General features: G+C 50.0%; 1 protein-coding gene across 3 annotated transcripts in view; it reads left to right on the plus strand.

Annotated features, from left to right (window-relative positions):
* Positions 1-24570, plus strand: part of ZBTB7C (zinc finger and BTB domain containing 7C) — a 350116-nt gene that overhangs the window by 172267 nt on the left and 153279 nt on the right. The window lies entirely within an intron of this gene.

Below are 24570 nucleotides of genomic sequence, written 5' to 3' on the forward strand. Positions count from 1 at the left end.
TTTTTTTTTTTTTCTCAGGCAGTTTCTTTTCTTATTATTGAGTTTTAGAGTTCTTCTTTGTACTTTGAATACTTGTCCTTCATCCTATGTGGCTTTTGCAAATACTTTCTCCCAGTCTGTGGCTGGTCGTCTTCTCACGACATCTTATTTCACAGAGCCGAAGGCTTTTAATTTTAACAAAATACAACTTATCAGTTGTTTCTTTCGTGGATCAGGGCTTTGGTGTTGTATCTAAAAAGTCATCACCATACCCAAGGTCATCACCGTACCCATAGATTTTGTCCTGTGCTTTCTTCTAGTGGTTTTATAGTTTTGCATTTCACATTTGGGTCTATGATCCATTTTGAGTTAATTTTTGTGAAGAGTGTATGGTCTGTGTCTAGATTCATTTTCTTTTTTCTTTTTTTTTTTTTTTGCATGTGGATGTACATTTGTTCCGGCACCATTAATGGAAGAGACTCTGTGTGTGTGTGTGTGTGTGTATTTTAAGTTTATTTATTTTTGAGAGAGACAGTGACAGTGCAAACAGGGGAAGGGCAGGGAGAGACAGATAGAGAGAGAATCCCAAGCAGGCTCCACACTGTCAGCACGGAGCCCAACACGGGGCTCAAACCCATGAACTGTGAGATCATGACCTGAGCTGAAACCAAGAGTCAGATGCTTAATCAACTGAGCCACCCAGGTGCCCCTGGAAGAGACTATATTTTTTCCCTGTATTACCTTTGCTTCTTTGTCAGGTATCAATTGACTATATTTATGTGGGTCCATTTCTGAGCTCTGTGTTCTCTTCCATTGATCTATTTCTCTGTTCTTTCACCAATACCACACTGTCTTGACTACCATAGCTTTGTAGTGAGTTTTGAAGTCAGGGAGCACCAGTCCTCCAACTTTGTTCTCCTTCAGTATTGAGTCGGCTCTTCTGGGTCTTTTGCTTCTCCATATAAACTTTATGGATTTTTGAAAAACTGTATATCATATATCATGCAATTCACCCATTTAAAACATAATTCAATGGTTTTTAGTATATTCATGAAGCTTGCGATCATCGCCACTAATTCCGAAACATTGCATCACCCCGAAAAGATACCCTGTGCCCATGAACGGTGGCTTCTTTTCTCCAGCCCTTGGCAACTGTTCAACCTATTTTCTGTCTCTATCTGGACATTTCACACAAACGAATCATGTAATATGTGGCCTTTTGTGACTGGCTTTTTTTACTTTACATAAGGTTTTCAAGGTTCATTCATGTTGTAGCATATATTAAAACTTCATTCCTTTTGGGGCGCCTGGGTGGCTCAGTTGGTTAAGTGTCCGACTTCGGCTCAGGTCATGATCTCGCGGTCCGTGAGTTCAGGCCCTGCGTCAGGCTCTGTGCTGACGGCTCAGAGCCTGGAGCCTGTTTCAAATTCTGTGCCTCCCTCTCTCTCTGACCCTCCCCCATTCATGCTCTGTCTCTCTCTGTCTCAAAAATAAATAAACGCTAAAAAAAAATTTAATACTTCATTCCTTTTTATGGCTGGGTAATATTCTATTGTATAGACATACTACATCCAATTTATCCATTCATCAATTGATGGACGTTCATTTCCACATTTGACTATTTTGAAAGTGCTGCTACAAATATTTATGTATAAGCTTATGTGTGAACATGTATTTTAATTTCTTTTGGGTATATATGTCAGGGTAGAATTACTGGATCGTATGGTAACTCTGTGTCTGACCTTTTGAGGTAATGACAGACCATTTTCCGAAACGGCTGCACCATTTTACATTCCCACCAGCAGTGCACGGGGGCTCCAATTTCTCTACATCCTTGCCAACATTTGTTATTGGTTGACTTCTTGATTCTAGTCATCCTGATCAATGTGAGCGGTGTCTCACTGCGGTTTTGATTTGCATCTCTCTGGTGGGTAATGACATTGAGCACCTTTTTGTGGTTTCGTGTGCTTATTGGCCACTTGTATCTCTTTGAAGGATTATCTATTCAGACATTTTGACCATATTTAATTTTTTTTTAATTTTTGAGATCTAAGTTGTCTGTATATTCTAGACATAAGTTTCCTATCAGCTTTGTGACTTGCCAATGTGCGGTATAGGATTTCCCATTCTGTGGCTTGTCTTTTCACTCTCTTGATGGTGTCTATCAAAGCCTAGAACTTTCAACTTTGAAGAAGCCCATTTTTTTGTGGCCACTTGTGCTTTTGATGGCATACGACTTGGATTTTTAAAGGAAACTTCTGGTATGTTTGTGTCATGCTAACCCAACCAAATGTTACATTTGTCAAGGGCAGGATTCATATGAAATTATCTGCTGTATCTGTTCCAACGTCTGGACTTGTTGATTTGATTTGGATCTGATTTGTACCTGGTGTCAGAGTACAAATGCTCATCTCATGAAGGTTCCCAGACACCAGCTGCTTCTTTGGACTCTTTAGACTCCATACATTCACATTTTGTGCCAGAGAACCGTGCTAGCATGAAATAGCCATCGCCTCCTCAGCATCAGAGAGGGTTAAACAATATTGTATTGAATGAGACCACTTTCTTCTCTCTCTCACTCTGTAATATCCATCTCTATATAAATATATCCAGGGGAATATTTTCTATTTTGCCTTATGGGCAACAGCTGCTGTTTTTGCCAGGCTGTCATCTATTTAGTTGTTACTTTTTCGACTTTATTTTTAAACAGTTTAACATGGAGAACAGCAACACTGAGCGCAGGACAGATGGAGAGCAAATCCAAATAACAGACTTCCAGAGCCACCCTAATAGAAGTTTCTGGGCTGGGGTGGGGGATAGAGCCAGATTGCCGGGTTGCTACAAGCAAACAAATATCAATAAATCACAAACTATGTGGGTAAGGAGAAGCACAGAAGGAAGTGGCACACCGAAGCCACTCATCTGCCACCAAAGGTCTGACATGGCAGGAAGGGGGGTGGGGGAGCCCAAGTTGCCAGGGGCTTGCAGATCAGGCAGAGATGAAAAGTAGTGCTGACAAAGCCCTCCTGGGGCACGTGACAGATTCCACAGTTAGTGGGTGGAGACATTAAGGAGCCCACAGGAATTAAATGCAACGTAAAGCTACATCTCTCTTATCTGGGTAAGGCTCCAGGCTTGGTGCCAACTAAGATATTTTCTCCTCTTTCTCTCCTGGGGAATAAGTAGAAGTTAGAGGGAAGTGAGTTGGCAGATTGGGGGTGGGGGGGTTAAAAAAGGAAGAAAAGAAAACTCATTTTATGAATTTCCTCTGGAGCAGCCACACTTGATGCAAACCAGCGCCAGAGACACAGGCTTCTGTGGTCCCCGGGGACACGCGCATGTACACACCCTGCGGTGGCCGCTGTCCCTGACGACCCCCCTCCAAAAGCCACTCTTGTGTACTTATCTTTCAAAGTGGACTAAGTGCTGGTAGAGGTGTCTTTTTATCCTTGGGACTGACGTTTGATGCATTAGCCTTTTTACTGGAATGCTGCTCTGTCCCTCAAGGCTCCTAGACACAGGGAAGGTCGCCCAAGGCCAGTGTCAGCCCCCACCCCAGTTATCCTCTGACTGCTACTGCCTTATTCTTCTCCTCCCTTCCCATTAGAGTCCTATCCTCCCACACCGGCTCCCTCTCCAGCCCCCCCACCCCTACCTTCTTGGTAAAGGGCCCAAACACCCTTGTAATCAAACCACAATCTCGTTACAGAGCATCCCAGCCCTCCTGACGGCTGCCTCTTGTCTGCTTCCAGTCCGCACCCTCCCTCAAGGGGAACTACTACCCCGATTTCTGTTACCGTACAATAATTTTGCTGGTTTGAACTCACATAAATGGAATCGTGCTCTATTCACACCTTTCGTCTTTCACTTGGCATGAGATTTCTCTGTTTTGTAGGCAGTGCCAGACGTTCATTCTTTTTTGTTGTAGTATACCATAATTTATTTACCCATTCTATTGTTGGTTCACATTTGAGTCACTTCTAGTTTGAAAATATTTTGGAAAAGACTTCTCTGAACGTCCTTACTGATGCCTTTTGGTGTCTATAAATTATCACTTCCATTGGGGAGATGCACAAGAGTGGAATTGCTGGGTTATGTGGTATGCGCGCATCGTTTTTTCATTGGTATCACCAACTACTTGTTTGAAGTACGTAGTTGTGTAGATTTCCATTTCTACCAATAATTTAAGAATTGATGTCTTGGTTTAGCCCTTCTGGTTGGTGTAGTGATAATGTCACTATGGTCTGATTTTTGCATTTGCATGATTTTGTATGTTTGTTGGCCATTTCGATAGCCTCTTCCGTAAAGTGGCTCTTCACATATTTTCCCCATTTTTTAATTAGTATGTCTGCCTTTTTCTTATTTGCAGGCTTGCTTCGTGTATTTTGGTATCAGTTCTCTCTCAAATATCTTCTCTTTTTGTTCCCTGATGATGTTTTTTGATTAACGGATGTTCTTAATTTTAATAATGTCTAATTTGTTGGGTTGTTTTTTTTTTTTTTTTTTTCCAGTTTTAGTTAGTCCTTTCCTGGCTTTGTCTAAAGAAACTCTTTGCCTACGCAAGGTCATGAAGATATGTTCTCCTATGTTTTCTTTTAGCAGCTTTATTGTTTGACCTTTCATGTTTAGGGCTATGATCCATCTCAAATTCTTGTTTAGGGTGACGAGGAGATAAAGATTTATATTTTTCATACAGATATCCAGTTGACTCGGTGCCATTTATTATAAAGACCATTCTTTCCTCACTGAATTGTGATAGAGACTTTGTCCTAAGTGACTATACATGAATGTGTCTGTTTCTGGAATCTGTTTATTGGCCTAATATCCTTGCACCCATATTGCTGTGTCTTATTACTGAAACTTTACGGTAGTGGTCCCGCTATGCAGTAGTGAAGTTTTTCCAGCTTTGCTCTTCCTTACTATCTCAGCCATTCTAGGGCCTTTGAATTTCCATAGAATTTTTAAGTCACTCAGTTTTGCATACACATACACAAGCATGTGGCTAAATCTGCTGCACTGCACTGAATCTATAAATCACGCTGGAGAAAATAGACAACTTAACACTATTGGTTCTTTAAATCCATGAACATAGTACCTCCATGTATTTACGTCCTTGATTTCTCTCAGGATTGTTTTATACTTCTCAGTATAGAGGTTGTGCTCTATTTGCTTGGATTTCTTTCTTAGATTTTTTTTTTTTTTGGATGCCCTTTACGTACTTAAAGACAATCTTCAAGTATTTAAAACTTTTTGTCTTCCATTTGTTTGTTACAGTCTAAAGAAAGTACAATTGATTTTTTATTATTGACTGTATGTCCAGCAATCTAAACTTCATCTACCATTTCATGTCTTGTCTTAACCAAATGGCAAACTAACTGGAGGAGGACATCCCCAGCCCCTCCTGTAGAATTCTGCACCTCTATAAATACTCACTGACTCTCCTGAGAATCTTCCCACTGCAGGACAAGGGAAAAAAGGCATGCCCTGGGGACCTTGGGGACCCTGATCACTGGTCCCTAGGTAAGCCTAAACCCCTTCAAGCTTGCTTCCCGCCTCACTCTCAAGCTGGTCTGAAGTTTTATTATTTACAGCCCCTTGCCAGCATTAAAATGGGTATTTGCCTCTTTGCTTACTGGCTAAGAGAATTAAGGCGGCAGACCAAATGAAAATCACCAGTGGGCCGGGGGGAGAGGAAATGTACACCACCCCTTCTCCTCTCTCTGAGGGATTTCATCTGGGTTCCTGTGAGAGGCTAGGGCTTGGACTGGGCTGTGTTGGCAGAAAGGGTGGCACTGACCTGGAGGAGTGGGGCGTGGAGGTCATTTTAGGCCTTAGAACACATAACAGAACCCATCACCAAATATTCACCAAGGTTCTAATCTGGGCAACCCTTTGCTTCATCCTCAATTCGGGATAATGCAAGGCATACAACACAGCCTTTATTTTCCAGGATTGTGAGGTAGTGAACAAGTCAAAGCCCAAGCCACCCAAAGTGGAGGGGTCCCTAAACTGAAGTCCAGAGACCTAAGTTCAAATTCTGGTTCTATCACCAATGAGCTTAAAGTCTTCCGACATGTGCCTTCCCACTCTTCATGGGCCTTGCTCCCAATGAAATTAAAAGGGGGACTTTGTTATTCTTTCCAGTGCCATCTACCTTAGACACAGTCTAGAAGGGAACATTCATGACCAGTGTCCAAATGAGCAGTAGGGACAGTAAGAACAGCGTGTATTTAGCCAGAAGGATCAGTGTGAGTTGAGTGTTGGGAATGCTCACAGGGGAGTGAGAGCTTGGGCAGGGGAAGTGTAGGGTGAGTGGTGAGGAGGAGGCCAGCCTCCCAGTGTGTCTGCTCTTTTAGGGGGGATCCCTCTCCAGGGCCCCCTCTGCCCAGAGATTTCTGAGTATAAATCAGAGGTGGAAAGGATACAAAAGAGAATGGGCACCTTGGAGAGAATGGGTAAGGACCACGAGGTGAGAGCCCCCACCTCTCAGGCAGACTGCAAAGGTTCGACCTTGACGGGGTCACAGCTCCACGGAGCTGCTGTCCCTGCGGTTGGCATCTCTGCAGAATGTTTCTAGAATCAGGAGAAGAAAGTCCATTCTTCCACACCTCCGAGCATTCTTGACATGGACTCACACCGTTACTTTCTTCTTAGCAGCTTCCAGGTTCCCCCAGGGTGGGGTGGGTGAGGCCAAGAGCTCCCGGAGGAGCCCGCGGCCTTCCGCGTCGGTGAGGCACATAGTCCCTGGCCTGTGTGGTTTCGTTGGTGCTGCCTGAGATACCACTTTGGGGTCTGGCTCTGGCTCCACTGAACGGTACCTACCCTACAAGACACACTTCATATTGTTTTCAGCCACTTATGCCTCAGCAAATGGAGTATGGAGTACGGGCTTTGCTAGAAAGGTGAGGGCAGAGGGAGGCAGTCAATGAGGGCCCCGGGCAGAGAAGAGATAGAGACTCACAAGGCAGAGGAAGATGACACCAACGTCAGAAGCCTGTGCCCTAACACTCTTGCTGGGCACAGGGCCCGACCACTGTGGGGGAGCCATGGACACGCGAGAGTGAGGGGTAGGGTAGGTGCCTGGGGGTGGGTGGCAGGGCAGAAGTGGAGGACGAGGCCAGCAGCGCAAGTGGGAAGGCGGTGGTGGTCTCCAGTCTGGAGATTCCTGAAGTAGGGTGGGCACCCTCTACTCGAACCGTACCCTCTGCCCGGGGCCATGGGTGCTAGGTGCCAGAGGAGACTGCTGGCTGTGTGGGTGCCCCTTTGCCTCCTGCGCCGGGCTGTAGGTGAGAGGGTGGCCAGCGAGTCAACTTCTACCTCTGCCCAGGCCATGCCAATGTCAACAGTGTGCTCAGCGGTTGGCACTGCCTGTCCGCGTCCTTCCGTGGGGCCGTGGGTGGAGGCAGGGCTGGGACGCAGTGACGGAGGGCTCCCGAATACACATATCCTCCTCTGAACCGGAGCTGAGAACAAAGGCAGGCCTGGCAGAGGTGGGGTGCCCTAGCTTTCTTAGTATCAACACCCACCCCCCCAGCCCACTGCCACCCAAGACTCTGCCCGGCTGGCTCATCTTGCCTGCCTTTGCAGCCTGGCTGGGCTCTCTTTCTCTGCCCCACTCTTGCCCCCACCACCAACTGTCTCTGCTCATTCTCCTTCCCTTACCTGGAAAGTTCAATTTGTCCCTTTGTGCCTCTCTGAATCCCCCCCTCCCCCACCCAGAGTTCAGGCTCTGATCTTTCTCAACAGCCCCCATTCTTGCTACACAGGCAGCCCCCCACCCCTGACACCTCTCAGATTCCAGCCTGCCTACCTGGCTTTGGGCTGCCTCTGTGCACATCCTACTGTCGCCAAGAGACTGCAAGACCACAGAAGGCAGAGTGTGCCCCTAACCCCCCTTCTTCCCCAGCTTCTGCACCCCGTGCCTGTTGCACGAATGGGTGTGGGAAGGAAGCAAGTGGTCCTGCCCAGGGGTACCACCCAGGTTAAAGTCCCTGTTCCAACTGTTGGCTCTCCGTTGACCTGTTCGTGTGACTTCTAACTAGGTGGGGACCCTGGGCAACGGGGGAATGGAGGGGCCGGGGGGAGGCCCGCACCCACGAAGAGTAGAGAAGGAATTAATACGGAGAGTCTCGGTGACAGCTGGAACTGTGGTCTCAGAGAGGGCCCTGGGCCCAGGGCGAGGAAGAGCTGCCTTTTATTCGTGAGCCCAGGTGGTGGGTACACAGGTGTTTGATACATGATTTTTATGCCTTTTTGTATGGCTAGAATGCTTCAGAATGAATTTTTAAAAGAAAGAGGTGCCTGGGGCCGAGACCAAGGAGGAGACTCTGGCAAAGCTGGAAGGAAGGGGCAGAGCACCTGTGGTAGATAGAGGTGGAGGGGCAGGGTTCCAGAAAGGGGACGGAAGAAGAAGACGCACTGAGAACCCAAAGTCGTGAGCCCCCGGGGCTCCATCAAGAACTTGCCAGAGCATGGACAGGGACGGAGTCGGGGATGATATCACCATGGGAATGGCCAACGCGTGAGATTAGATCAAGTTTCGGAGGATACAAAATGATCCCCTCTGTGGCCTGCCGCCCCCCTCCCCTGGATTTTTATTTTGTGACTGTGCTTCCAGGCCCTCAGGCATGGCTGGCAGGGGAGGGCAGGGATTTCCCTTGTTGCTGATGTTCTGGAGAGGCTTTCAAAAATAGGTGAATGTCCTTTGCAGCATGCGTGGTGCTCCAAATCAGAATCTCCTAAGAACAGATCAGTTACGCGTCCTGGGGAAAAGGGGGCCTCGTGGAGGGGGAACGATTCACGGCACAAAAATGACGCACTTAAACAACAAAGCCTTTGGTGGGCTTAAATGAGAGTCGAGGTATTAGGCTGTTGGATCCCATGTGTGGGGAAAGCTTTCACCTGCCCAGGTGCATGACCCTGTCCCGCTTCTGGCACGTCCCCATCTGCGTGAGGCTCCCGGAGGCAGCAGCCTCACCCTGGCCTCTCCCCCAGGGCCAGGGACACAGTTGTTGCTTTTTAAGAGGACAGGAGGGTGCCTGTGCCGGATGTCGACCGCGCCACAGGGAGCCCACCCACTTTTTGCCTGCCTCCGAGGCCACTTGGACCACAGGGCTGTTATTTAGATTGTAACTGTATAGAGGCTGGGACCCGGATAGGGATGGGGGGAGGCAAGCGAGGCTGATGGCCCCTCCAGGCCATGCTTCTGTGGAGGCAGCGTTTCTGATAACGAACCCATTTCCTGCTAACGGGCCTCTTTCTGCTGGAAGACCCCATCCTAATGACTCAGTGGATTTTAATACTGTTTTTGAGGAAACTGCGATCATAGGCTAGCAACGGGCCCTCAGGTCTGGATTTTAACGCCTGGTGCCCGTGGTATGAGATCTCTCCCTGCTGTCCGGCTTGTGGTTGGTGTGTTGGTGCAGGGGTGAGCCTGGTGTCGAGTGAGAGTCTGTCTCTTTTCAGGCAGGGGTTAAAGCTGCCCTCCTCGTCTCGCCCAGGTGTAACCTCACTACGAGCCCTGGCCACACCGGGCCGTTCACCGGGACTGAGGTGCAGTCACAGAATACGTCTGGGTGGGGCTTTCTGCCGTGTGAACCTGAAAGGGAGATGTGGATGATTTTGTGTTACTGGTACGCGTGAAAGAGTCCTTTGTTGGCTCTTCCTGACCGATCCACTCAATAGAGACTCCTGGAAGGTCCCTGCACCTGCAATGTGGAGACGCGCTTGCTGTGGACAGGGGCAGCCAATAGTGGCACTCGAGGTACTTGACTGGAGTGGGGTGGGGAAGCACCTTGGATAGGAGTGGGAGCTGAGAGCTGTTAACAAGAGCAACAGAACTTACTGGAAGCTCTTGGCACTGCAGTCGGGGGCCGTGTGAGCGCTGGGGGGAGGGGCCTGTGGACCCCCAAGTGGGCAGTGCTAGGAACTGGCTGCCCAGGCAGGTTTGGGCAGGGTTTGTCCTCTGTGCCCTGAGCTGTGGCAGGGATCCCTCGATGCAGTGGCGTGTGAAGCAGGATTCGGTCTGGTTCACGTACCGCAAACCCCACCTAGAGCATCCGCAAGATCAAGGAGAGACTTCCTGTTAAACATGGTGACTTGGCCACAGCCTTTTACCTCTGCCGCCTTTCCTAACCATCCCCCCACCCATGGCCTTAGGGAAAATGACAAAGCCAAAGTCCACAAGGACAGGGAAGAGATGACCGCAGGTGAGGGATGTCAGTAAGACCGTGGAGGTTGGGAAGTCAACAGATGGATGTTTACTCATGTAGCAGAGAGGACAGCTGGAACCCAAGTGTGGGCAGTGAGAAGAAGCCTCTAGAAGCATTCGCTCTGGGTCCCACCCCAAACCCTCAAACGGATCAGAAGCCGGAATTTTAGATACTTCTGAAGGTGAGGTGAAGAATGGGCTTGAAAACATGGGAACTGGTTGAAAGTCTGCATAAAGCACGAGCAGACCCCACATCCCCACCCACAACTCTGTCTCTCCTCCTTGGTCAAAGACTAGCGGTTGCTTTTCAGAAGGATATGATCCAGAGAAGTTCTGGGCTCTGAGACACAGCCTACAAGTGAGAGTGAGTTTGAGCACTTTACTCAAAATGGGAGAATTTATTTAAAGACTGTACCTGAAGTTGTGGGACATCCACCTGTGAGTGCAGGCTCCCCTTGCAAGAAAACTGATTGGCCCAAGAGGGAAAAAAAACCCTTACTCGTACACTGGATAAATGTGTGTATGTGTATCTGCATGTGTATGTATGCATACATGTATATATGAATATGTACGTGTGTATATGTATGTGCGTTTAGGTTTGTACGTGTGTATATCCGTGTGTGGGTATGTACATGCATGCACACAGTCCCCCAAAGAAATGACCGGGACTCTATCCAGTCCCCCGTAGAGAAATCGCCAACTTATTATTGTCTCACTCTTAAATACTAATGGTGGTCAAGGATCACCTGTCATTTGTGAAAACTTGTAACGTAAGAGATGAAGACAGAAAAAGAGAGGGGGGGGGCAAAAGACCAAGTTAACAGAAAAAAAAAACAAAACCCAAGAGCTAGAATTAGTAGAGTCAAATCCAGGAGCAGAAGAAAACTTCAATAAAAGAATAATGAATGTCCTCAGAGAGATAAGAGGAGATAATGCACCCGTAAAATGAGAACAGGGTTATAAAAAAAAAAAAGGAATATAAAAGAATAAGGAGCAATTCTGAGAAACTAAACATGTAAGAGCAGAAATTCAAAGTTCAGTAGAAGATCTGAAAAGTAGGGTCAAGGACTTCCATGGACAGTAGGAAAAGAGCACAGCACTGTAGGAACTAGGAGAGAAAAAAATACGGACGTTAGAAGCTCCATCCAGGAGGGCTGCCAGGAGGGAGTTCCAGAAACAGAGAGCAAGGACACCTTAGGAGAGGGAGTTATTAGGAAGCTATACGTGAAAATCCCCTGGGTTAAGGATGTGCGCGTGCCTCCAGACTGCACGAAGGACCACCGTGGCTGGAACAAACCCACCCCAAGGCCCATGATTGTGGAGCTTCAGAATGCTAGGGATAAAAATGACACAACTTTTGAGAGAGGAGAAAAGTGAGCGGTGTAGAATAGTTGGAGGACAGGACAGAATTGGGTTTTCCAGCAGCATCCCTGGAAGTTAGAAGACACTGAGACGGCACCTTCAGCCTTCTGAGGAAATGTGGTTTCAACTTGGCCTTCTGTTCACAGGAAGCAGGCCCTCAGGAGGGAGAGGGCATAAAGTAGAGTCAGACAAGCATGGTCCCAGACAAGCATGGTCCCAGACAAGCATGGTCCCAGACAAGCACACACCTCCTACGCCCCCTTTCTCTGAGAACTACTCGAGGAAGATTGGCACCAATGAAACAAGAGAGTTAGCCACAAGCGAGAATGGTATATGTGGGAGACAAAAGAACGGACCCCCCCCCCCCCCGCCCAAAATGTCCACTTCGGAATCCCCGGGGCCTGTGAAAATCTGAACTTACAGGCAAGAGGGTATTCGGGGTGTAGATGGAATGATCATCGCTAATCAGCTGACCTTGACGTGGGAGGTGATCCTGGATTGTCCCCGGGGAGCCCAGTGTAATCCCAAGGGGACCTTGGAAGGGAAAGAAGGAGGCAGGAGAGCAGGTCAGAGTAATGCAGGACGGAAAGTCTCCCCCAGGGTTGCTGGCTTTGAAGGTGGAGGCAGGGAGCCATGGGCCAAGGAATGTGGGCATCCTCTGGAAGCTAGAAAAGGGAAGGAAATGGGTCCTCTTTTTCCTAGAGTCGTCAGAAGGGGCGCACCTCTGCCCACACCTGGATTTAACCCAGTGAGGCCCGTTTCAGAACCTGACCTCCAGAGCTAGTAGATAGTAAGTTATGTTGTTTTAAGCCACTTAGTTGGTGGTAATTTGTTACAGTACCGTTAGAAATGAATGCGGTATGGGATCCACGAAACAAGGGATTCCCAGGTGACAGCTGTGCAGAAGTCTCAGCTCCAGACTGGGGCTGGAAGGTGGGGAACTCTGGATGGGATGACTCCCCCCCCCACCCACAAAAAACAAGGGAACTGACATTCCTAATGCACTGAGCTAATTGAGGAGGGATTTTAACAGCTTTGGCAGTCCGTGTGTGTATAAATAAATGGGAGGTGCATATAAAGCCATTTTTTCCCTTAAAATGTTTATTTATTTTGAGAGAGAGAGAGACAGAGAGAGAGAGAGTACATGAGCAGGGGAAGGGCAGAGAGAGAGGGCAAGAGAGTGAATCCCAAACAGGCTCGACACTGTCCGCACAGAGCCTGACGCGGGGCTCGAGCTCACGAGCTGTGAGATCATGAACCTGAGCTGAAATCAAGAGGCAGACCCTTAACTGACTGAGCCACCCACGTGCCCCAAGCCATTTTTGACACGAGAGAAAATAAGTAATGCAAGAAAGGAAATATTATCATGTGGCTCCTCCCTGAGCAATCTCACCATAATCACAATACTGGGAACGCGGGCAAATGATTTAACCAAAAGTGGTGATATCACTCTACTGTACCTGTTGAACAGAAATGTGTGTTTAGAGGAGGCGGCATCAGGGAGATAAAACCTTAGCTTCTATTACACAGCATTCGCAGGTAACAGCCCAAAGTGAGAAATCCAGAAATAGTGGCTTATAGCCTGTGCCATGAAATAAATTGTGCCCCCCGCCCCCTCAATCCGTATGTTGAAGTCCTAACCGCCCCCCCCCCCAACGTGGCCGTATTTGGAGTAAAGAAGTAAGGTTAAACTAGGTCATTGGGATGGACCCCTGATCCGACAGGATTAGTGTCGTTATACGAAGAGATACCAGAGAGCTCACTCTCTTCCCTGAGTCAGGACACAGCAAGAAGGTGGCTGTTGGCCTGCAAGTTAGGGAGGAGGGCCCTCACCAGAAACCAGATCGGCTGGCACCTTGATCTTGGACTTCCAAGCCTCCAGGAGTGTGAGAAATAAATCTGTGTTGTTTAAGCACCACCGCCCGCCCGCCCCCCGACCGCAACGGCTGCCCCCGCCGCTCAGTCTGTGGCATTTTGGTATGGCGGCCCCAGCTGATGAACACAGCATGCTGTTTAGAAATACAGCAGCAAAGAACATGAGAAATAGATAAGCAGCTGAGAGTGGTATCCCTGGGAATTGGGGCTCAGTATCGGGCGGGCCGGAGCTTGGCCTGCTACTTTTCACTGTTGGGCTTTTATTACTTCTGGGTTTTCAACCCTTGTGTACGTACTAGTTTGGTTTTTAAAAGATAACCAATTAGGAGACGCCGAAGGGAACGTATTGGCTTAGGTAAGTGAAAAGGCCAGAAGCAAGGTGACCTTCAGAGTAGTTTCTTCAGGCCTTCCGTTCTGGTTTTCTGTAGCTGGGCACCGCCGTCTGAACTCTTTTGTTCACAAAAGGGCTGCAGCAGCGTCAAGCCTTGCGTACAGCCTCCGCGTCTCTAAAAATGGAGCTTCTCCCCAGGAGGTCCCCAGCAAACATCTTGCATCTTCTGTCACAGAATCTGTCCGATCGCCACAACCAAGGAGCTGAGCTAAGCTGGTTGGCTTAAGCCAGCCATGACCACCCTGGAAGCGCGTTGTCTATGGGGAAAGCAAGGGGTAATCTGGGAGGAAGTGGGGGTTCTCTTACCAAGAGGAAGGGGCGGAGAATGGCGAATGGCTCGAAAGAGCCATGTCCACTGTACATGTGTTCCTCTGGAGAGTATTTCTCCTCCTTGTGAGTTGTAGGTGCCTGTGAATACTTGAGATTGATTGGTTGGTTGGTTGGTTTGATGTCATTTAAGCTAAATCTGAACTTTTGCTCCGTGTGATCCATGAGATGGGGAAGATTGACTCTGATAGAGAAAATGACTTTGATAAAGGTTAAAAGGGGGATGGTATCCCTTGCCACGTAAGGGATTTGGGAACACGAAGAATAAAAGGCAGAGGTGAGTCCACAGCCCCATCTTCTGAGGGAAGGTGTGCATTGTGGTGACTCAGTTGGACAGGGTCAAAAAGCTCAGCCTTAGGAAGACCGTGGGATTGAGGGAGGACCCCTAGACATTCCCCGGACGCTGAACCTCTCTCCCCAGCCAACCTGCTGCAGATGCCTGAGATTACATCATCAGAAACTCATCTCAGTGTAAGAAATTCCCATGACCTCTGGGAGGGTGGTGCATTTGGCTGTTACCTGTCACTAAAGCTGTAAAGTTAGTTTGCCAAATCCTTCTTAGACAGCTGCGACCAGAGGGCGCCCTGCCTGTGGGAGGGGAAGAGGGGGGAAAAGCATCCAGAGGGGTGGGGCCAACTCAGCAAGGGGGGAAGCGGGGGAGGGGGGAGGAAACAGCATCAGGTGAGGACCAAGGTGGGAGCAGGACCGGTGTCTGGTCCTTTGTCCCTGAAGGATTAACCTTTACCCAGGTCCTGATAAGGAGAGCGCTAGATGCGGTCTACACTGCAGTCACCCATCTTGCCAAAGTCACGGGCTCTCTCTCCATCCTCTGTGACTGATGCCCACAGCTGGGGGACACTTGGGTGAGGCAGGAAGCCGGCTGTCCCAAATGTCCACCGCATCTGCACCCACCGGCTGAGCCGAATGCTTCCCTAGAGGCAGCTGGCTTAGTGCCCAAACCTGTTTATGCCAGTGGAACTTGCTGTTGTAATTATGCAATTTAATTAAGTATTATGCAAACCAATTAAATACCATAGCAAAAAAAAAAAAAAAAAGAAGAAGAAGAAGAAGAAGAAGAAGAAGAAGAAGAAGAAGAAGAAAAAAGTTTGTTCCCAATGAAAACTAAGTTAAAGCTTTGGAAAGGCATAACAAGAATGGCTGTTTTTCCAAAATGTGGGTGAGTTGGGTGTGGGTGAATAGCCATGAAAGTTTAGGGAAATATCCATCAAATCGAGGGAGACTTTTGCACTCAGATTATTTTGCAAGTATATTTAATTTCTCATTCCGCTAAAGAAAACCCGTAATTGGAAAGTGGGGACAAAGCTGCGGGAGGGTGACCTCTACAAAAAAGACAATAGGATCTGTTCCGTCCAGGAGATGCGAGATTAAGGAAAAGGCCCTGGCTTTACATCCCAAGTTTGGTGAATGAATATCCAAGCATACATTCGTTAAAATGTTTTGATTAGTCAACCAACCAGCTCAGCTCAGAGCATGTTTTCGCTGGGCTTCAGCCCCTGGAAACTAGCTCCCTCCCCTCTGAATGAGAGGTATGCAGAGCAAGCTTACATTTGGGGCCACAGATGCTGAGTTGGCTGGGTTTCCCAGAGCTGGCAGAATTGGGAGTAGCCAGGGAAGAAGTCGGGGATGGCTTCAGCCCAGGCCAGTCCCTCGGCTGCCTCCCAGATGTTTCCCTGAGGGCCTACGCAAGAAGCTTCAGTCCAGCCTGTGCTCTCTGTGTTCTCCCCTGCTCCCACAGCTATCACAGTGGGACAGAGTGATTCCATAGCCATTTTTAGACAGTCTTCTGCTCCTACTGTTGATATCCACCCCCCCCCCCATCCTTCAAGCCTCTGGTTACTATCTGTTGCCTCCAGGAAGCCTTCCCCGATTACCCCCCTAAACTTACTGAGTGCACCATCGTCTTGCACTTAGTCTTGACTGCCTTACTATCTTTCAACAATCACCACCCTGCAGGATTGCAAAAATGCCACTGCGAACAGTACTATCATGGTCACGGAGATTCAGGAGTATTTGCCTTGAAGATGACTTATAAGCTGATGTGAGACAATCAATGAACCCCTGAGGGAGTACAGGACCCCTCCTAGAGCCCTGGGTCTTTAGCATTGAGGGGCAAATTGCAGGAGTTCAGCTCAGCTCGGTACTTTCCAGCAAATTTAAATCAGAGACTCTCTGTAATCAGGGCCCTGGGTAGGGAGGAGAGGGGAGGGCCAGGAGGGTCCAGAGATGAATGATTCACAGTTGTGCTCGTCCCCAAGAGCCAATGAGCTGGTGGGGAGACGGCCACCTGCCTGAGGAGCTTGGACAGTCTTATATCCTAGACTCGTCTGTTGTGAAAATTGTATGCCATTTCCTTTGTCATTTGTATGTTTTCTCTCTCTCTCTCTCGCTCTCCCTCTCTTTCCACACACACACACACACACACACACACACACACACACACACACTCACACAGTGCTGAGGGAAATGGAGCTTCTGGGCAGACTTCTTGTAGGAGGTGGGGTCTGCAAAGATCTGAGTGGGGAGCCTTGAGGATCAGTAGGGCCAGACAGGAGTGCTTTTGTCTCACATGGATACATGTGGTGCTTCTGCTGGGCGCTGATAATGCCTGGTGGACTCTCTCAGGATCATTTCTGATGCCTCCTCCTAAGAGGGGAAGCTGGATGGTGAAGGCAGACCTCTCTTTCCTAAGTGATGCCAAGCAAGTTCCAGAGAAGAGCTCTGACTAGGTTTTTCCAAGCCCCAAAGGCTGGGTGACACAGCTGGGTGACTTGGGACAGCCGCCTTATGCTTGCTGTCCCTAGATCACTAGTGGTATCCCCCCTCACTCTCCAAAGGGTCCCTGTTGGGACAATAAAACGTATGGGTTCCCTACCCATGCTCCATGGTGGGGGTGTCCAGGGAGGTAAGGGGCAGGAGCTAGAGGGGACAGTTTTAGAGTAAGCCTTCTTCTAGGGGCGCCCCTCCTGCTGTAAGGACCTCTGGTCCATCCACATGTGCATTCTTGGTTATTTAAGTGTGTCACTTACTTACATACTGGTTGTCCGTGTTATTCAGAGTCAATGGTGGAGTTCAAAAACTAAAAGTGAAATAAATCCCTTTCCCAGGGGATATAACTTTCCCACCTGAGAGGAGACTGGAAATGCCTTTTCTCTGAGAGAAAGAAACGCTGGCACTAAGTATTCCGTCACAATGGATACCAGGTGGAGATAGAACTTTCTGGAAAGCAGATTTAGTTAGAGGGAGGAGAGAGAGTAACAGGATTCGGGGAACCAGGTCAGGGCCGGGGGCAAGACCCACAGAAGCAGGAGAAGCTGTCCAGGGGAAGCCTGTGATCGCTGAAGACAGAACAGGCCCGCCTCCCCATGCCGTTGTCTGGAGCCCTGAACGCCACCATTACCTGTCTGATATCACTCCCCGCTTGGGCTGACCAGGCCTGCTCCCACTGCGCCCTCTGATTCCCACTCCCCACACTTGCCCTCTGCCAGCCTCAAAATCCCAGTCCACTTGGCCGTAGAACCAGGCAGCGGGGCTGGAGTCCCATCACCCAGCCACGCAAGTTCCACAGCATGTGTCCTCCTGAACACCATCACCCAGTGAGATCAGGCACGGAGAACCCTCTTGAGCCACCCCTACCTCATCTCGCCCCTACCTCATCTCGCCCCTGCAGGGGAGGAGGTCTGCCGCCCTGCGTCCCACAGACGAAGACTTAACATGCTTGCTTTCTTTTCCTTGTGGTAGAGACAGCTTTTCCTTTTGCCAAATGTGAGCTGTTATTTGCGATGAGAAAACTGCATATTCTTTGCCTATGTTGTGACTGAGAATTAACCTCTCCTGCTTCACCGGCCAGAGAGCAGTGGGAAGGCCCCCCTCAGTGGACACCCTCCCCCTTCCTACCCTAGCCCTTGGGCGGGGGGCTGCTGGGGTCCAAGGAGCAGATGTGGGCAGCCACTGCCCTCTCTCTCAGCTGCTCCAGGCCATTCCCTGCTGGCAGATTCTTGCTCAGATTTGCCCAGCCCCAGGAACACTTCCCTGAGGCCAGAAAAAATAAAATATGCGTGACTGAACAGCCAGGCCTGGGCCGGGCAGCCTGACCAGGGAGATTGGGCCTTTGATCCTTAGACAGGCTCTCCTCCCCTCCCTTGCTTCCCCAGGCCAGGCCCCACTGTTGGCTTTGCTCCGGGCTTAGCCCTCCGTCCTTCTCAGGGTTATTTTAAGATTCTAGGCCAAGGTCACAGAAATTTGGACTTCGAAGGGGCCATCACCCCCAAAGCAATGACTAAAGGAGGATTCAGTTGCCTTAGAAGATGCTGTTCCCAGCAACACGCAAACACTCCTTTCTCAGAATCAGACCAGACCAAACTGCTTGGTGCCCTGCTGTGCCAGGTAAGATGGGCTGGACCTCAGTTCCTGCTCTAAAAACACTTCCGGGGGCACCCCCGCATCCGGGCCCTGGGCTGAGGGCCTTCATTCTGCTTCAGCCTCCGCGCTGTCCCTGCAGGCTGCTTTGAGGTGACTCCCCATACTTGCCCCCTCATTTCAGGGCACACTGGCCTCTTGGCCCTTCCCAGGTGGAGCAGGGGCTCAGCTGCTAGCATCCTGCTAGATGGGGGCTCAGGGCTGAGCGGGCCAGCTTGTGCCAGGTGCGCTGGGGGAGGCCCCTCGGAGATACGCTGTCAAGACTGTGGACGGTGGCCCCATGACCAAACACAGCGTCTCCCCCGGAGTGTTACTTTTGCCTGGATTCCGCTCTTCACGCCCTGTTCAGCTAATACTTTGCTGGGAAGGGTCAGGGAGGCTTACAGTCAGATTCTTTCCTTTGGTGGGGAGAGCAAGAGGCATACAGATAATCACTGTTTAATCCAGTCAATGTTTATCAAGCACCTACTATATTGGTGTTAGGGGTGGAGGGGCAGGAAAAGGCTGGGAGGAGTCTGGCTTGCGGGTGAGAGGCCGAGTCTCTTTTTGATCCCCCTCTGGAAGGCAGAGAGGGTGAGGCGAGTGCAGGGTGTGTGCTCTGGAAGGGTAAATTAAGGCCGAGTCACTGCCCAGTAGCCAGAGATGTCCTGATTGCTGCGGTGCTCTATCCCGCTGGCTCCCCCACTTGGCTTTCCATTTTCACCGGACACGGGACACAGTGGTACCTCACATTGGGAGGGCCGTGCTAGTCTCCCGCTCCGGCTCCAAGCCCCCCTCATGGGGCCCAGATGCCCAGTGGTGGCTCAGTGATGGCCTGTGTGCAGATTGGCCCTGAGTACTATGTTTTGGCATGGTTGATCTTTTTTTGTAAAAAAAAAAATTAATAGACTTGACTTTTTAAAGCAGTTTGCGGTTTATAGAAAGATTGAGCTGAAAACACAGAGACTTCCCATCTACCCCTTTTCCTCTCCCTTCCCCCACCCCAGTGTCCACTATTGCTAACATCTTGCATGAGCATGTATTTTTGTTGCAACTGATGAGCTGGTACTCATACGTCATTGTGAACTAAAGTCTGTAGTTTACATTAGAGTTAGAGTTCACTCTGTGTTGTACAGTTTTATGGATGTTGCACGTATAGAGACACGTATCTGCCATCGCAGGATCGTAGTTTCACGGCCCTAAACCTCCTCTGGGATTCACCTGTTCATCTGTCTTCTCTTCCCCCGGTAACCGCCCATCGTTTTACTGTCTCTGAGTTTTGCCGTTTCTAGAATGCCATACGGCTGGCATCGTCTGGTATGTAGCCTTGTCAGATTGTCTCCCTCTTCACGGAACTGTCCTTCCAGAGAAAAGCTGATCTCACTCACCTCACCTGAGACTACGCAAATGCCAGCCCCCGTGCCACGTTTTCCCTCCGTTTTCTCATTTAATTCTTCCTTAACCCCTGTGAGGGAGGAAATAGGCGCCACGATCCTGTCCATTCTGCTGGGGAAAATCTGAGGCAGAGAGCGGTTAAGTCACTTGCCCAAAGTGACACAGCAGGGTCAGTCTGGCTCCAAACCACAGCACATCGTGGCCTCCTGAGAGCCGCAGGCCCTGCGGCAGAGACTGTGACCTTGCCGTCCCCAAGGGCACCTCTCATGGCCTCTGCCCCTCCCTGTGAGGCTCGCCACTCAAGGCGAGGAGGCAGAGTTGATCACTTTAGTGTCATTGACGGGGGCGGAGAGGGGAATCTGCCTTTGCTGGCCTCTATCTGGCATCAGAGAACCCTCATCCCAGCCCCACATGCTTGCTGAGGGGCTGTGGTGGGGGCTAAGCTGGACACAGCCTGAGCCTGCCTTCCCACCATTTCGGGTGGGTGTATGCGGGCTCCAGAACCCTGGTGCCCTGGGGACCTGGGTTCTGGTTCTCGTCTTACCTGTGACATGATTTAGGATGAGTTATTTGCCCTCTCTGGGCTTGGGTACGCTGGCTGTAAATACAGGGATTTCTAGGGCTCCTCCAAGCACAAGACATCATTTACAAAAAGCCAATAGAGAACTTCAGAAGAACAATAACCAATGTATGTCACATGCTGATTGTAAGGGCATTGGCAGCCCAGAAGACAAGGATTAGTGCAGACTAAAAAAAAAAAAAAAAAAAAAAAAAAAAATTCTTGAATTTGCATCAGCTCTCAAGGCAGCATCTCTGCAGCCCTTCTGACGAAAGGACGGGTCTTTATCAACGAGCAGAAAGGCCGTGAGAGGTCAAGGCCATGTCTGCAGTAGGCTCTGACCTGGACCCAGCCAAGGTTTGCCCCCCTGGGGTGTCCAGGGCCAACATGGCCTGACATCCACAGGCATCGGTTCACTCTGGGCATAAACTCCCACTGTCCCTAAACCATGCCGTCCTCTGGTCGGTCCCTTCTGGATGGCGTCGTGCAGGCTAAACGTATACGACACTCGCAGGCAATGCAGGAACCGTTGGGAAAGGCCTCTGGGTCCAAGGACTTGGTTTGAACACTGCTAGAACTTGCCAGATGAATGCCTCTGAGAAAGTTACTCAGCTTCTCTGTGTCCCCATCGTCCTGACTTTCAACCATCCTGCAAAGAGCTTGCATGCAGGAAACGTACCTTTTCATGTCTGCCTCCCCAACAGGTAGCCAAGACCCTGGGACACAGCAGGCGCTCAATACATGAATTAAGTCTCTCCTACCTGCCTGCCAAGCGAGGGGGAAAATATCCTTTTAATCAGGACTGCATCGCACCAATATTAGTTAATATTAACTAGTACCAGTGCTAACATTAGTATTACTATTAGGTTGTGGATCACACAGTTGTGATTCAGACCTGGTCTTATTGCTACTGAAAGTCCTGAGTGATCCGGAGGCAGGAGCATGGGCAGCCGTGGGCCTCCCACCGTCCGGTGTCTGTCAGAACTTGGGGCAGAGAGAAGAGGGGACTCGGAGAAAGGGAGGGATGTGGGACTGCATGGTCTGGTCAAGGGCCAACCGTGTCTCTCCGTGACAGCAGGCTGGAACCTGACCCCTCTGCTCCTTGAATGCTCCTTCCTTCCTGCCTCCAGGAGAACCGATAGCAGCTGCCCGCAGAGGCCTGGCCCTTGACAGACAGTGCCAGCCGGTCATGGAGCCAAGGGCCGGCCGGGGAGATGGAACCTGGATGCTACAGTTTGGCCCATTTCCAGCCCTTCCTGGAGATTTGAGAAAACAAGTCATGAGTCCAGAATGTTCCTTGATGATCTAACGAGAGCGAGGCAGCCAGGTTGTGGGTTTGAGAGCTTCCAGGCCAGGGTCCGGGAAGGCCCCCGAAATCACGAAGGCCCTTCTCCTGGCTGCCAGGGCACAGACTCGCACCTTTGCTACCCAGAGGTGCAATAGTGTCCGACAGCTGTGAGGATGGGTGGGGCTGGGGGTGGGGCGTAACGGTCAGCTTGGAGAGTTGCTAACTTCGCACGTTTCCTCGTATTGTAATGTCAGTTTATTTTAAGTTGGAGGGAGCTTAGTGACCACTCCTTCCTTCTGCAGATGAGAAGGTGCAGGTTCAGAGAAAGCCAGAGGCTCATCCAGAGCTCCGTGGGCCTCCTCTTGTCTCACAAGCCTGCATTCGCCCCACCCCTTTTTAACTTGTAACAATACAACCCTGTTTTTTGAGGTTTTAAAAGCACCTTCCAAGAAAAAGCTCAGGACGCTGAAGAAAAAAAAAAAATGATGCACGCTATTTATTCACTTCCACTTGGAGAAGCTGTTAGTTCTAATGACCTTTCCAAATTAATAAAATCTGTAAATGCTCAATTGTTCATTGCACACACCGAGTCGCACCTCTAAATGACTGAAGGCATCTGCGTGCCTGCCTGGAATACGCAGCTCCAGGGCTCGGCAGCCCGCAGACGTGCTTTCCACCCCGGGCAGGGGGGCTGTGGTCAGATTCCCTGGGAGGGGAAGCAGGGAGGCTGTCCCTTTGAGAGCCTTGAGGGAGGAATGGTCTGTGGTGTGCTCAGCCCTGAGCCACGGTCCATGGCAGGCAAAAAAGATGAGCGACAGTCCCTGTCCGGGGGTCCTGCCGGGGATGCACCGGGAGAGGCAAGACTTCCAGACGTGAGAGGAAGGTAGTACCCAACTAAGCAAATGCTTGACTGCAGGCTGCGGCACTCAGAGAAAGCACAATGGGGAGCATCTGGAGGGCTCCATGAAGGAGGCAGAGCTTGCTGTGAGCCCCCCAGAAAGAGTCGGAGCAGGTCAGGTGGACAGCACGGGAGGGGCTTTCTAGGCAGGGAGCTGAGACTCGGCAAAGGGTAACAGTGACAGTGTCATCAGAGCCTATGTACCTGGAGGAGGAAGCAGGCGGGGACACGATGGGTGGGACCGGTTGAGTGGAAGGAGGCCACGTTCTGCAGGGTGATGGTGTTTGGACCTCACGAGGTGGACGTAAGATAATCCTGTTATGCGATGCTCAGCCGCCTCCATCTGACACGGTGCTGCACCAACACCACGCTTAACAAGCCGTGGGGTTCCCTGGCCCAGAGCCACACTGTCCAGTTGGTCCCTGAGTCCCGGTGGCAGTCTCTCCCTGTCTGAGCTTATGGATGACCCAGGCCACTCTTGACTTCCAAGGGGAAGATGGACGGAAGTCTTGTAGACCATGTATGTTGTACTACTATTTCAGGGGAATTTCTTTTTTTTTTTTTTTTTAATTTTTTTTTTAACGTTTATTTAATTTTGGGACAGAGAGAGACAGAGCACGAACGGGGGAGGGGCAGAGAGAGGGAGACACAGAATCGGAAACAGGCTCCAGGCTCTGAGCCATCAGCCCAGAGCCCGACGCGGGGCTAGAACTCACGGACCGCGAGATCGTGACCTGGCTGAAGTCGGACGCTTAACCGACTGAGCCACCCAGGCACCCCCCGTATTTGTCGTTTTGGCTTCAAGGTTCATCCATGTTGTAGCACCTGCCAGAACTGCCCTCCTTTTTATGGCTGAATAATATTCCACTGTGCGCATAGACCGCGTTTTGCTTATCCGTTCATCTGTCCACTGACTCTTGGGTTGCTTTCATCTCTTGCCCGTTGTGAATCACGCTACTACACCCGTGGGTGTGCAGATATCTGTTTAAGCCCCTCGCAGCAGGATTTTGAGCTTTAAGAAAAAAAAAAGTGCCTTGGCTTTCAAACAGTTGGGGCCGATCCGCAGGCCCTCGCTGCTATGGCTGCCTTCTCCTGCCGTGCTAAGGCTCTTGTGCCTTGAGCAGAGCTCTTTGTCACACTGTGCCAGGGACCCCGACTCAAGGCTGGACTCTGGCACGCACGGCCGTCCCCACACCACGCTAAGCCGCTTCAGTCTGCCTGTTAGCCAGCTTCAAGCCTCTTGGCCTTCACTTCTTATCCCGAAACACATCAGCCGTGCTGAGGTTGCAAGTGCTTTGTGCTCTCGCTCGGTAAGTTCTCTGTCCCGCCTTCTGAAATGTATTTAGCCACGATCGTAAAAGCCAAGGGACATCACTCATGCGCGGTTCTCCCTTCTTGTCCTGTGTCGTCCTCTCGCCTTCTCCCTCCAAAAACCCGCGTGTGCTGCTGATGCACTAAAGGGCATCCTGTCTTGAAGCATCACTATCTCTGGGCATTAATTGCCTCTACAGATCCCAAACTCACTTAAAGCACATTAAAGCGGTGACACACTCAGGCAGAAAGGCAGGAGAATTCACAGTTCAGGTTGGCATTGTCATTAACTCAAGTCTTTGGTGTCAACTCCCTCCCGCACCGAACGTCCCGCCTGGCCTTACGGTCAACCTCCGCAATGCATTTTCTGGCCTCTGTTGGTTTGTGTCAGCTCTTGAACGTTATTTAAATGTAGTTTGGGGCCCATGCATGCAATTACCATTGTGTTATTATTCAGAGCCAGATTGTTAAGATTCAGGCAGCTGTACAAGGAGATGCCCTGTGCTGTGAGGTCCAATTTAGGAGGGCCTTCCGAGCCGGCGCACGGGGTTGCTAGGCA

The sequence above is a fragment of the Neofelis nebulosa genome, chromosome 11, assembly GCF_028018385.1.
Source record: "Neofelis nebulosa isolate mNeoNeb1 chromosome 11, mNeoNeb1.pri, whole genome shotgun sequence".
In the NCBI taxonomy this organism is placed as follows: Eukaryota; Metazoa; Chordata; class Mammalia; order Carnivora; family Felidae; genus Neofelis; species Neofelis nebulosa.